Here is a 14959-nt window from a genome sequence, read left to right on the forward strand (position 1 = left end):
TCTTATCCCTTAGGCATAGCTGATACCGTGTTCTGTCTCTATGTTGATTGTTCCTTGTCAGAAGGTATCCAGATTATTTCTCTCATAAGCGGTTTTACCCTGAAATCTGATGCTTGACAATACCAACCCTTAAACTAAAACTTTTAGTTTATACTAGAAAGCTTACTGCAGTTGCTGAGATGTACACACAGCAATTTGTAGACAGTTGGCAAGGCTCTTTTAAATTTAATTTAGCTTTTAGAATATTCATCCATTTAATTTGGGTATATTGTCAGTGAAGTAAAAATACATTCTATCATCTGAATTCATTCTTAGAACTAGAAAAATTTAGATTAAAACAAATTAGAAAAACAAAATATTACAAATAAAGTTTAGATTAGTATTCTAATAATCTTCCTCAATAGCTGTTCCAGTAATTATGTTATCTTATAACATGGCTCAATGTTTTAGCAAATTCTTTGGATAAATCTGTTCTGTTATTGAAGATTGTAATATTGAAGATTCTAACAGTATTGAACCATTCTATAAATATTGAAGATTGGTTGTCCTACCTCACTTTTTTTTCCTGATTTTGATCATTCTACTGTTCTTGCAGAAGTGGTAAGCGGTTTCTCCTCTCCTATTCTTATAGAGATTTAAAATTATATATTTATTTTGGTTGTATTTTAATGATCAGATTCCTTGTTGCTAAAATGGTCCCTGTTGTCATTCTTAAATGACTCTAAAGAGTTTATAAACATCATATAATACTCTGTATATCTAAATCTTATAATATGTCATATAACTTCCATTTTCTATGCTTTTAGTTGTTGTAGGTTCTCATATTCGGGAGATACTGATGATCTTTGTTAAAAAAAAAAAAAAACAACAAAAACTGTGGAATTTGTGGTTTTGCTGTGTCATAAATATACCAGTGTAATATTACTTTTATCCTTCTTATTTTGAAATTATTGTGACAAGAGCCAAAATTATTGGACTGCAATTTCTGGGAACTCCAGGCATACACTGTAAATGTGATTGCAAGTAATACTCATGTCAGCTGAGTTGCTGAACTACACACCCATACCACCCTTGCAGAGGAAGAATGCAAAAAAAAATGCATCCTGAAGCTACAAAACAGGCAAGTAAGATTTCACTGCTCCATTTTCAGGTACTTATTCTGATTTAGAAATGAGCTCTTTTTTTTCATTTAAAACTAACAAAAACATATCCTCCTGTAGAAAGCTTGATTTATAAGAAAATGCAGATTTCCCCAGCTTTTAAGACTGTGATTTCACAAGCTGTACGTGTTAAAGAAGACTTTTGAAATCTGGGTGACTGTTCTGCTTGTCAGGGCAGAATACCCAGGATCAGAATCCCTCTGTGTTCATGCAGTCCTGTTAGATCACATGATAGACCAAGTCATATGGAAAAACAAAGTTAATTTTGGATTTGTTTTTGTCTCTTAAACTACAGTATTTCCGGCTGGGTTCTCTTAGTACTTACTAGGATGCATGTTTTGTTTTCTGTCTTTTTCTGGATTAACTATTTAGAAAATTTCTGTAATTGAGATCAAGAGGAATAAAGGTGCACGTGAAGAAATACTAGGAAAAAAATGGGATGTATGGATTGAACTTGTTTTATACTTAACATTTCAGAAAATGCATAAGAATGAAAAAAAAAATCTAAACGCTTGGGTAAAGGGTATTTTGAAACTATCAGGATTTTGCATCTATATTTCATACAATAACATTAGTTTTTATGTTTGTTTTTTAAGATTAAGATTTTTTGTTTTTTTAAGATTAAGGTTTGATTTTTTTTTAAGATTTTTTGATTATGCTACTTAGCTACATATTCTTACCAAGTAATCTTTGGCACTGACTTTAGTGCATAAAAATACTATTTATGTTTTACTATAGACATACGAAATTCAATTTTGGACCATTATATGTATATATTAGCCCCTCTTGAGAATCATGCTGCTCCTATGAGATACAGTGAGCCTTGTCACTGCTTAACAAGGAAGTAAAGCTCTGTGTATCAGTATGAAGTGTCTAATGAAATTAGAAACATCTGTTCTTGCAGCTTGTTGCTCCTCCCTTGAGGGGAAAAAGGGAGCAGGATGAATGAAAGAACAAAGAAAATGCATAGCAGAACAGATTTTGGATGGAACACAGAGCTCTCTGAAGCCTCCTGCTTTCATTCGACTTGTCCTCCAGCCAGAACTCTTCCCTGCAAGACGAGAGCAGAGAAAGAAAGATTATAAATGGTCCCACAGCACAAGCAGTCCTTGAAAGGCCTTTTGCTGATGTGCTGATTTGTCCATGGAAGTGTGCTCTGGCCTGCTGTGAAGGAAATTTCATTGCTCAGGCACTGAATGCTATTTTACCCTTCTACAGAGAGTTACACTGAGCTGCCCATTGAGTTGACAGGCGTTTTCTTACTCTTCATTTGCTACTGTTTCTCAGACATTGGAATCATGTCTCTCTCATGTAATAATAGCTGCTTCTGTGACTACTGCACGATCCACGTACAGTCCTACTGTATGTGACTAGCTAGCTTCACCTGAGTGGAGATAAGTTATTGATAAGTAAAGCCAATTTTGTATAAGCAATAGGCTGCTCTTATTGGTATAAATAAGATATATATATCTTTATATAAATGTGTGTGTGTATATATATCTATAAATTTTAGATTGCATAAAACTTCCATCATTTGCCAGGCTCTTACATCAGTAACAGTATACTTAAAAGTGTAATTCTCAAGAACAATACTCGTGGAAGCAATTGTGGGAAAATATGCGATTCATACTCCTAGCCCCAAGTAAATGGCTATGCAAGACATAGTCTTTCATATCGTCTGTTTGGTTGATGTTCACATTTTATAAAAGTCTCCTATAGACATTTTTCTTTCACCATTTCTGTTAAGTTTTACTTCCTACTTGCTTTCGTTTGGAATTTTGATGACACAGTACATGACCTGACTGATTCATTAAGCCCGTACTTCTTACTGTTTTGAAAACAGTCTACTCATTTTCTTTTTTAAGGTAGGTCTACAGCCAGCGATGTCCCCAGAAGATCAGGAGCCCCAGAGAAATTTATTCTCTGCTTACGCTGACAGTCATCAATATTTAACATATGATGTTGCTATGTTCCCTTGTACTGATTAACTAATACTGCTTAGTGAAAGAGGATTTACAAGTGGATTTACTGTAATGAATAAGAAGCTACAATTCAGTAAACACTCTAGAACTCTTTTAAAAATGTAATCTATATTAAATGTGGAGAGTACTGTTCATCATATATTATACATGGAAATGTGACAAAATCATCAAGTCCACTTTTACACCTGTTCTATAAAGCAAAACGTTTGATTTGCAGGAATTTTCATTATTATGTTGTTAGCATAACGTCATATACCATTTATTAGCCAGTTTCAAATTTCACGTAATTATTTGGAAAGTAGTAAACAAACCGTAAATACCGATTTAGCTGAAAAAACAAAAAAATGATTTGTGAAGGAAACAGAGGAGCTCTGCAGTGATGTAGAGTGATCTCAGTGGAGGAGGAGTAAATGGAATAATCAGACTGAATTTATTGGCTAGCATTAAACATGTGGTATGAATGCCCTGTGAGGTTGCATATGATCAAGTTACAGGGAGAAATGTGTGGGACAAAATGCTGACGGGACATTTGTTGGCTTAAGAAAGCCTTGCTGGAAGTGTAAAAGGAAGCAGTGTGGAATGGAGAGCTATGATAAACAAAACACGTGAAGGAATCAAATGAGTACTAAGAAGGAAAGAAAGTAGTGTGGAGAAGAGATGGAGAGAAGCATGGCAGGTCTTTATTTCCATCAAAATTTATTTCTGTCAAAATAAAGAGCCTATGTCAGCATTACATGTATGTTGTGCACAGGGAGGAACTTGGGCCAGAATGGGGAAAAAAATGAGTTTGGTAAAGCAGAGAAATGCTTGGATGCTTCTGCAAATTTCATTTTATCTAAATACTTTGCCCCATCACAGTCTCTCCAGAGCTGAATGTCTCCTTTACATAACATTGTGGTAGGTTTGCAGGGAGGAAAGGAGGGTTGGCCTTAAATGCAATAGCTTGTTCTAACACCAAAATCTTCATTTTCAAACAAGGCTTAACATTACTTTTTTGTTGTTTTTATTTTTCATATTTCCCCTCTGTGAAGTCTTCCTCCCTAGGTACCTTTTGTAGTCTAAGGAGAAACAGGCTAGAGCCCTTCATTTCTGCAGCAGTTTTCTAAGTGAGAAGAGGAAATCCTCCTTTTCTCATTGTTTACCTCCACATCATCATTGCATGTAATTTTTTCTTCTATAATTAACAGACCACTGAACAAAAGAGCCATTAGGAATCCACAACACAAGTGGAAATGAGAGCCCCTGAGGACTATGGAGCAGTCTCTGGTACTCAGTGAATATTCACAATGCATTGCAATAAGCAGCACAGGTGTTTCTGAAATTGTAAAACCATCAAAATTTTTCTGTGCTTAATTGCCCTCAGACTCTCCCATCCATCTGTTTAGCTGGTGTGGATCAGTTCTCTGGGTAAAACAAAAAAATATTGATGGACTACCTCTAAGGGATTGTGAGCACCTCTTTTTTTAGGTATAGTTATATAATCATGTTTTGTTTATAGTTCCAGTTTTGTTTTGATTCAGTTGCTATCAGAAAGGGTTTACAGAGCAAATCTTTGGCAAAGGACGGGAGAGGGTAAATCTTGGCCTTTTGTTTTTCTCAACAACGTTCCTACTGAATCATCTCTGTTGTTTTGAAAGTCCAAATTAGCATTGCAAATTTCAGAGTATCATTTCTAAAATTTTACAAGTGAGAAAGTGTTAGCATGAATGTATGGTTTTCAGTATATTTGTATAATCTCTACTATGTAAACACGTGTCTGGATTTTTGAAGAAACATTATACATAGTCTACTTACCACTATTTGTCTTAGTATCTTTCTAATTTGAGGAAGCAATTTTATTGGATCTAAGAAAAGTTTGTAAAGCTTTTCTCTGTAAAACTATAGATCTATTCACTGTTTTGTTTCTTGAATAGTTCAATTAAAAATTGCCTCTTTATAGATTTCCAGTAAATAATTATTAATACTTCTAGTGGCAGCTTGAAAAATTTGTTTCATGTACTGAGTATATCTTCACTGTAAGCAGTACTGTTTTCTTTGTGAATACAAAAACCTTTTCAAATAGCATATATATAAATTTAAAGACAGTTTTGAATATAGGCTTTACATATTTCAGGCAGCAGCAGTACATAACTTATATTCAACCTTGTTTTGTGATATGTGTTTATTAAACCTGAGTTGGCTCCTCCTGGTGAGTTGGAGTGAATCTCTGCTGTACTAAAGACTGCACTCTTCTTTCGGGGAGCGAGATTAGCATTTTTGTCAATGAACCTAGAGAGGAAGTGAAGCACATTTGCATGCTCTGGCATTTGTTAATGTATTTTCGTTGCTTGTGTTTTCAAATGTCTATATGCAGTTATCTGATTAACACTTTGGTAAGCTCTGCATTAGTTCATGTGACAATTGATGCAATGGAGGTTAGATCATTCCAGGTTTGCTGATCTGGACCGTAGTTCAGATAGAGCCTACAGCTGATCATTAGCAAAAAAACAAGAAACAACTGATCCTTAGGACGAAACAAAGCTAAACTGCCAAAACTTTGTACAGTCTGCACATCACAGAAGTTTCGGGTAGAATTTCCCCTTTGTTTAAAGCACCAAAATCTTATAGCCCATCTGTTGTTAGCCATCTTATTAGAAACCTGCATTTGAAAAAGATTAAGAGGTTTTCCTTCTGTAACACTCACACACACAAAGCTGCATGCAAATGTACTGCAGTACTGCTACAAAAATGCATTCGAGACTGTATCATCATAAAAAAAAAAAAAAAAACTTGCAGAGAGAGAATGAATGAAGCATCTCGGTATATAAAAGATAAAATATCTTTATGCACTTATTTATACTGCGATTGTTGATGTTCTATTATTCAGTATTCATGAAACAGAAATTCCTGTGTAAATTTAGGTGTTCTTCTATGATTAGCAGCTTGTTTACTATCAGTTGTCTTTTTTTTTTTTTTAATGGCATTTTGTAATTTAAGTTATTAGATATGTAAACTTCAGTGGGGTGCTGCACTGACACTGTTTTGAGGCAGGACAGAGAGAAGCTCCTGACATTATAGCAGTATTATTGAAGAGTCCAATCCTGAGCCCTTGTTCAAGACACTGAGATCAACGAAAGTCATGCCTCACTAGAAATTTCTAGGCTTAAGCAAAAGTATTTAAAAAGGTATCACGAACACTGTCCTTGACACACCATGAAACTCTCCCTTCATATGCTCCTACAATCAAACTGAGTTTACAAAAAGCAAACTAGCATCTGATAATGGCCGTAGGATTCTTTATTTAACACACCAAGCTAAGCTGTTCACACAATGTCTGTCTACTATTGACTTTCATCTTAGGAAGGAGACATGACAAGAATGTTTCTATCCTCTTATTTAGCTTTCGGACCTTGGGAAAGGCTTTACATCCTGTACTTAGCTGAAGTACTTTCTTCAGAATGTGTTTTCAACTTATGTTGACAACAACCTTGCCATTCTCACCTTTAGAAGATGCACCTCCCAGGCTCCAGAAGATAATTACATTTCTCAGCAGTTTTTCAAGCAATGATTTACATTAATGAAAACTGAATAGTGGCCTGATCAGACTTACCTCAACATTCACTGCAGCCATACAAATACCATTTGTTCAGTGTTTGAAGCAACCAAGCAACTCAGTTTTTAGGTCATGGTAATGATATCCAATTTCAGCAAGACTGAAAAGCCTTCATTTTAACAGATTAAGTCAGTAAGGAACAACATGTGAACACGAAAATAGAAAGCAATTTATGAACACATGCACACAGAGAATGAATCAGAATTGTAAATGCAAATACCCAACATCCTATATTCTAAAAGTGTATGTCAGAATTAGAAGAGAAGACTGCGTTTAAAAACAAAATAGAATCCAGAACTGGAACGTACCATGATAAAGAAAATGACTGCAAGAAAGGATTCCAACTTCCTGGAAGTATAATTAGCTATTTAGTTTTAATAAAGGAAGGAAGGAAGAGAAAGAAGGAAAAAAGGAAAGGGAAGAGAAAGGAAAAGAAAGAAAAAGAAAAAGTGATAGCTTCACACAGAAAAACATGGTCTTCCCAGTTCACACGAGAATTGCCAGTACAGTAAATACCCCAATTAAAAAAAAATAAATTATTATTAGGAGTAATTAAAAACATTATCTAAGGGAATATGAAGGTGCTCAGAAGAAAAGATGAAAACTCCTGGAGAACAGAATAAACACTGATAGTCAGTCTTTGCCTTACTATGTGCTTTTGCTTTTGTGGTTTAATGACAAGCAGTTTGGCAGCTCTCTTAGACATGGGGAGTACTGCTAAAACCTAGTGAACAGGTCTGAGGAAATTTAAATTGGGAAAGAAGTGTGGGAGAGGGACCAACTGAACTACCCTAGTAATAACTGGCCCTTAGGACAAGATACAAAAACACAGCACTGGTAGGAAACATAGCTTTATGACATAAGGCCACAGTTATCTGAAAGTGAAGACTAGCTTAGAATTTATGGAAAATTATACTTGTATAGCACAAACTGGTTGCTCTTTGTAAGTATTTTTTTTCTTTGCATTGTATTTATACTAGAAGTGGTAATGGTGCATATTCACAGTTGTTCAACAGAAAGATTTTTTTCAAGCAAAAAGATAAGTTTGCTACATTAGCTGTTTTCTACTCCTCATTTTCCATCTTGCTGAAGTAGTATATATGTTTATTTTGTATTATGTTGTTTCAAACCCAGGTAGCCTTTTTATAAAGCAGTGTTGTAAATGCTAGATCAAAACCCTCCAACATAACTCACTCTTTTTCCATATTAAAAAAATAATTGTTCAATGTCTGTCCTGTGGTAAATAAGGTGGATTGTAAGCTATTGTTAAACCTTGCCTAGACTGTATTAATACAATTAACTAAATTTGGCAGAGAGATGAAGGTCAATATTCTTTGGTATTTTTGTTCCATGATTCTTTTTTCTTGTCCTCAGAGAAAATTGCTTCCATCTGTAGAGGTGTCTAAACCAGTAGAAGCTCTGTGTCCCAGTCATTACCTGCTAAACTTGTCTGTTAGGCATGAATCCTGACATCTTTGAATCGTCTAATTTTAGAGCACTTTTTTAATAACCATCACTCTTTCCCAAAGAGTTCTTTTACGACATTAGAAATATCCTAATCCTCCTTCAATAACAGAATGGAGGAGAGAAATTGCTACAGCTATCATTATTGGAAGAAATAGCATTATATTGAAAGGATAAAATGGACTTGTTCTGTCTAACCTGAAAACCACTTACAGGATATATTTTCTGACACACAGCTTCTGTGACTCCTTGAGTAGGTATCTCGAATGCAGTGTCTAACGTAAGACTAAGTCCCTTATTAATCGTCTCATTTGTTTTATTTTTTTTCTTTCTAGGTATTTCAAATAACTGATATTTATAAAGGACTATGAAAGGTGGAAAAAAAAATGCCTGGAATTACACGATTAATATTGTCTTAATATGGTAGGTATGGTTTAACATCAGTGGGCAGCTCAGCACCACCATGCCGCTCTCACATTCCTCCTCCTCAAAAGGACGGGGAGAAAATACAATGAAAAAAGCTCATAGGTTAAGATAAGGACAGGCAGACCACTCACCAATTGCCATCATGGGCAAAACAGACTCAGTATAAGGGAGATTCGTGTAATTTATTGCCTGCTGAAAACAGACTAGAGCAGTGAGAACTGAACTAAAAGCAAAGTAAAAGTACCTTCCCCCTCATGAACCATCTTCTACCTTCTCCCCCCTGAGTGGCACAGGAGAACAGGGGGTTGTGGTTTGTCCATAGCACTTCATCTCTGCTGCTCCTTCGTGGTCACTCTTCTGTTCCAGCGTGGGTCCCTCCCTGAACCGATTGTATGTGGGCTTCCTGTGGGCTGCAGCTCTTCAAGAACTGCTCCCATATGGGTCCGCACCACACGGTCTACTTTTCAGGAGCAAACTGCTCCAGCACGGGTCCCCCACAGGCGACAGCTTCCCCCAGACCCCCTGCTCCTGCGTGGGCTCCTCTCCACGGGCTGCAGCTCCGGCCCGGGGCCTGCTCCTGCGGGGGCTCTCCATGGGCCGCAGCCTCCTCCAGGCCACATCCACCTGCTCCACCGGGGCCTCCTCCACGGGCTGCAGGGGAACTTCTGCTCCTGCGCGTGGAGCACCTCCTGACCTCTTTCTGCACTGACCCTGGGGTCTGCAGGGCTGCTTCTCAATCCTCTTTCCCAGCTGCTGTAGTGCAGAGCTTTTTGCCTTTCCTAAATATGCTCTCACAGTGGCGCAGCTAGCAGCACTTTCTGGCTTTGCTCTCACCAGCGGAAGGTCCCTTTGAGTCACCTGGAGTTGGCTCTGTGGGGCAGCTTGTGGACTCCTCTCACAGAGGCCATCCCTGCAGCCCTCCCCTACCAAAACCTTGCCATATAAACCAAATACATGGGCTTTATATAGAATGCAGTTTATTTTTAATACTAAAATGTTACAAAAACATGTTTTAAATAGCTTCACAAATCCAGTTTGCTGCAAAGCAGATCTCCAACACTCTCCAAGATTTGTTTTATCTCAGCTAATATAAATCATCTAAACTAGTTTGAGATAAGTGTCTACGCTCCCCCTTAATATCTACAGCAGACATATCAAAAACATCCAGAGGGCAAGTCATCCCAGAGGATTCTAAATTAAAAATCTAACCAGAAAAGAAAAATCAGCGTTCAGAGATGTTTGTCTCTTCAGTAACTACAGAAAAGATCTATAAATAGTTAAAACTATTCTAGACTAAACTAGTTGTCTATCTAATGGTTAGTTGAATAAGGTTGGATGAGATGCATATCAGAAAGAAATAGCAAATCAAGTAATCAGCACCTCAAATTGATAAATAATGGTGCCCAGCCAGCTATTGGTTGCCTTTCACTGTAGCCAGGCAAATTTGATTAATTATAATTAATTCAATAAAAGACTGAGTCCTGCAGCTTATTAATAATTTCAGAATCTGCAGGGTAATACTCATACTGTGCTCAGTATTGCCTGTCCTCACGTTGTATATCTGCAACTACTCTTGTTAAAACTTTATCATTGAAGATGTGAGTGAACAGTTTTCCTCCTGAAAGGTATAGTGCTAGATTCTAATTTTTCCTTTTTTACTGTGCTTCTAGAACAACTGGATTCTAAATTAATGTGAACTCCTATAAAGCTAAAATATTTTGCAATAGGTGTGGTGAAACAACACTCATGGAGGAAGAGTTTCATGTATTATTCACTTTTTTTTTTTTGCATTGTATCAAACTGTTTTAAATCGAATGCTAAATTTTACATGAGTATTGATCATAACTTTATATCATCCATTAAAAATAACCTTTTTGTTTGTTTAAAACTGCTTGTATAGAGCTATGGGGAGTGGGGTAATAAATGAGCATTTAATTAGGTTTAGTAATTTTTCATTACAGTTTGAAAGGGATATGGGATGTGCACAGATACCTATAGCCTGTAGTCTCTTTTTTTTCTTTTTTTTTCCTATAAATGTAAAACAAATGCTCCATTATAAGATAAAAATGTTGAACCCTTGATATTTATCTTTTTTTGGTTGTTTATGAACTGTATGTTCTTATATCTTTTTTAACAAATACATGTTCAAACACGTTATATCTCATGAGTTTCTCTTTCTTAGTTCAATTAAAATATGACTAGCAAAAATATCCAAGTAACTATCATATGTTATCTCAGGAAAATCCATGGTTCTTCCCTGTTTGTGAATGAAAAACTCATTGAGAATTAGAGAGTAAACTTTTTTTAGATGTAAATAGTTTTGCAGACTAAGTCTAGCAAACTGATTTTGCAGAAAATAAAGTCCTATCACAGCAGAGTCATCTTTGAAGCAATGGGGGGAAAAAAAAACAACAACAAAAACAATCAGGTTAAATAAAACAAGACTAAAACACTCTTGGCTTTCAATAAACTTTGCAGAAGCTTGTAATCCTAAAGCTCATCTAATTTTAGAAGGAAGATATTTTGTGTCAGAGGCTTTATAAGGCTCAGAGCCTTATGTTTTACTATATTTGAATTTCAACATCAGATGAAATATATCTAAGTAAGGTTTATCAAATATCAAGCAATTCAAATAGTAAGAACTCTAAAGAAAAATGATACATTTTCAGAGTATTGTATTAGGAGAAAGACAAGTCAGGTTGGGGGGGGGGGGGGGGGGAACTACATAGGAATCATCACATTTGCAATAGTATTTTTCCTCTACAGAGTTTTCTATTTCTTATGTTCAGTATGTGACCTTATAAAAATGATAACAGGATTCAGCATCTGAAAAATATATACGCGTCTTAGCTATTTTCTTAAGGCAGACACCAGAAGTGAGTGTTAAAACAGTCATAGAGTGTGCTTTTGGTTGGTTGGTAACTTGAGGCAACAGGAAAATATTCTGCTCTTGCTGTGTTCTTTATTAGAAGTAATTTTCTTTTCTTTTGCTTTTGAAAAGCACAGATGTTCAGTTTACCTAAATATTTTTCTATGCTACTGCTAGACTATGGACAGCTATTTAATAACCTAATGACTCTTTTTACAAGTCTCTTGCAGTTAATGGCATTCTGTATTTCAGTAGTCTCACGGATTGCTTGTGTGTGTTTGTAATTTCTGCCTGCACACAGACTTATCCCATTGTACTTACACTGTGTGAAGGATACTATGAATTTATGCTTCAGGTTTTTTCACTATTTTGGAAGTTACACATGGAACGGAGGTCTTTGAACAGCATGTTCCCAAAAATGTAGCAGCAGTGCATACACTACTCCTGGCCCTTCGCGGGGTCAGGGATAAGAATGCCAAGCTGGATGTATCTTGAAAGGATTTGGCGTAAACTAAGTAGCTAAGCACTTACCAGGGTGAGATACTTCTATCTATAAGCAAAAGCAGAACTGTAGTTTCCTCAGGAAGTGACTTATGAACTTGATGTGTCTAGAATGCTAGTGTGCTGCTGAGTGTGGTTTTGAGGATTACAACTGAAGTATCTAAAAGCAACCGAAGTCACGCTTTAAATGCTTTGAGCTCCTTTATGGCTTTGACCTACCTTCACATGGGGCATTTGAGGAGGAGCAAGGAATTCAGCTTGGTTCTTTAATAACCAACCTTATCTAATCAGTCAAGCCCACAAAACAGAATTAGCCTAACATATTTTCATTGAATAATTTTGTGTAAGGATGTGTTGTTCTAAAATTGTCACAATTTCAGTGAAATATTTCACAAGCAGAAATAAATACTCTTTACAGACTCATTCTCTTTCAACTTTGAATCCATGACAACTGTAGATAAAAGTTTCAAATGCAATTCTGTAGTCTTCGTTACATATTGTGATTTCTTTTTTCAATTTTATAGTCATGTTATGTATATTGTTCAAACTAGCAAGCCAAAATGAAGTTGCTTTGATGCAGTGGGTGGTATCTAGGAGTATGCTGGCATACAGAATTGTTCTGGCTGCTTCACCTTCCATTGTTTTCCTCACCTCACGAAAAATTCACACAACTTGTCCTTACATCTTTGCATCAGAGGAAAAAAAAAATCTTTCCTCCATGCCGTCTGTTGTGTTTTGTCAGCAGTTTACATTCAGCCTGTGTCCCTCACCTTTAATGAGGTTCAACTGAATACAACAGATATCCAGTTCTGAATAACTGTGGACAGTTACTCGGTACTACTACCTAACCTGCCTGGTTTTAAGAAACACATATTTTGCATGTGTTTTCCCTGGAATTACTAGCAAATATGAAAAAGAAATAAGGCTAAATTTGTACTACTAATTACCTGTGCCTGTGCCCAAATAAAATACAAAACAACACACAATCCTCCCAGAGATTAGATGGCATTAAACAAAAGCTAATTAGTACAAAGGTGAGGTGATCCCTTTTTCCATTTGCCACCCTCAGAGCACAATGGTGCTAAGTTTCAGAGATGTTTGGTTATCAAACATTTCTGAAAATGTTATACCTAATTTTAGCAACAATCCATTCTCCTAATTATAAAGTTATTTGCCAGTTTCATTACATTTTAAAATAATGATGATGATACATAGACAAGCAATACTGCTGTCTGTCATAAGGATAAGTACAGAGATAACAATATGCTGGCATAGAAATACAGCTTTGGTATTTGAGTGATTTTTCTGACGTGAAAAATAGAAGGAAGAAGGAAAAATAGCAAGGGAAGAAAGAGACTATCAGGGTAAACATATACTTTAGATGAAGCTTTGCTCTGTTGAACCTTATCTGTCTACAGTCCAGTGTATTCCTGTTGTAGTGCTTAGAGTTTTTTTGTTTTTTTTTTCTAATATGAAATATGGTATGTAATAACCTAGTTTTCGAGATGCTTCTTTAAATAATTTTAAAGTGATTGAGGGCATATTTTTAGACCTATATTTTCGGTGAATCCATTTTCCAAAAAGATAAAGCTGGAACATTTAAAATGATGTGGTATTGTGTACAAGCATTCAATCTGTTTTTAAAATCACTGCATTAGCCTTTGAGAACTGTAAAACAGCACATCAATAATACTAGTAAAACACCATCTTTTTTCAGAGCTCAGTACACTTTAGGCAGGCTAAATGCAGTATAATTAATATTTGGTCGTGTTTTACATTGATTGACCAAAGATATTTGAGGGCCTCTGAAATGCTAATGGTTGTTGCAAGTCCTGATGCAGAACATCAAGCAGTCGATCGGCTGGAATGATAGCTCAGGACCTTCTGTCAGGGAAAGAAAGGTAGTAGAAGGACAAAATTAATCAGGGAAACTGTCATCCTTCTAGCTCAACAGAAAAGATCTTTTTTTGTTGCTGTTGTCAACATGGTTAAATGAATTGTATTCCTGCCTTCCCTTTCCCCATACTGCAGCTTGCATAGCTGTTTCTTTGGTATCCCTGAGTCCTGATTGCTGTTGGAATTGTAAATGCCAGTTTTATATTTCCCTTTAGAGATTAATACATACAGTGTTCTTTCTCTTAACCTAACTGAAAGAAATAAAATAAAATCAATGCCCAGCTGGTGTTTTCATCTGTTACTTAATAATATTTCTATTTTTTTAACCTGTATGCTTGGATGTATGCAGTACTATATATAATGCACATAAAATACTATATATGCAATACTGTATACATAGTTGTTTCATTAAGCTTGCTCTTAGTTAATAAGCTTTGTTAAAAGAACTACGTGGACCTTCTTTAAGTTGTCTTTGACTTGAACCTTTGACTTTCACAGAATATTTGTGCTTTTTATAAATATATTTCCATCTGAACTCACGGAATACCATATTAATACATATGAAAATGCAAATATTTTCTTACTCTCTTACATATTCTTGTGTTCTCCTCTCCCTGTTGTCGACTGTAGGGAATTATAATAATTCCCATGGATTCTACTGTACTGGAACTGTAATTAATAAATTGTACTGGCATTCTCTGGATTTTTTTTCCTATTTCTGACACGTTGAGTAGTATTTAGGATTTTCCTTTTGTAATTACAGATTTTTTTTTTCTTATTTCTGTTTTGGGCTGCTCTCAGGTTTTGTGGCAGCTACTTTGTTCCCGTTCAGAAAAAAAATCAGTGTCTCAACAGAGGTTGAAGCTCTTGGTTATTATGAACTGCAGGGATCCCAAAGCTACCATTGACTGCATGAGCTCTAGAACTGGAAAATCTTGTTGGTCTGTGTCCAGGCTAATTGTGAAGCATCATTGTGCATGATGAGAAGCACTATCAGCATAGTCAGAGTTTGTCTAGACAGGGAAGAAAGGATTCTGCGTTTATTCCTTCCCACCTAGATCAAAAAAAT

General features: G+C 35.9%; 1 protein-coding gene across 1 annotated transcript in view; it reads left to right on the plus strand.

Annotated features, from left to right (window-relative positions):
* Positions 1-14959, plus strand: part of LOC310880977 (uncharacterized protein) — a 1343899-nt gene that overhangs the window by 667342 nt on the left and 661598 nt on the right. Inside the window, exons 22-23 of the mRNA XM_083797545.1 lie at positions 961-1120; positions 8534-8621. The gene's annotated coding sequence lies outside the window, so the exon portion shown is untranslated. The remainder of the gene's footprint in view (positions 1-960; positions 1121-8533; positions 8622-14959) is intronic.

Source organism: Anser anser, assembly GCF_964211835.1.
Source record: "Anser anser genome assembly, chromosome: 13".
Classification (NCBI taxonomy): Eukaryota; Metazoa; Chordata; class Aves; order Anseriformes; family Anatidae; genus Anser; species Anser anser.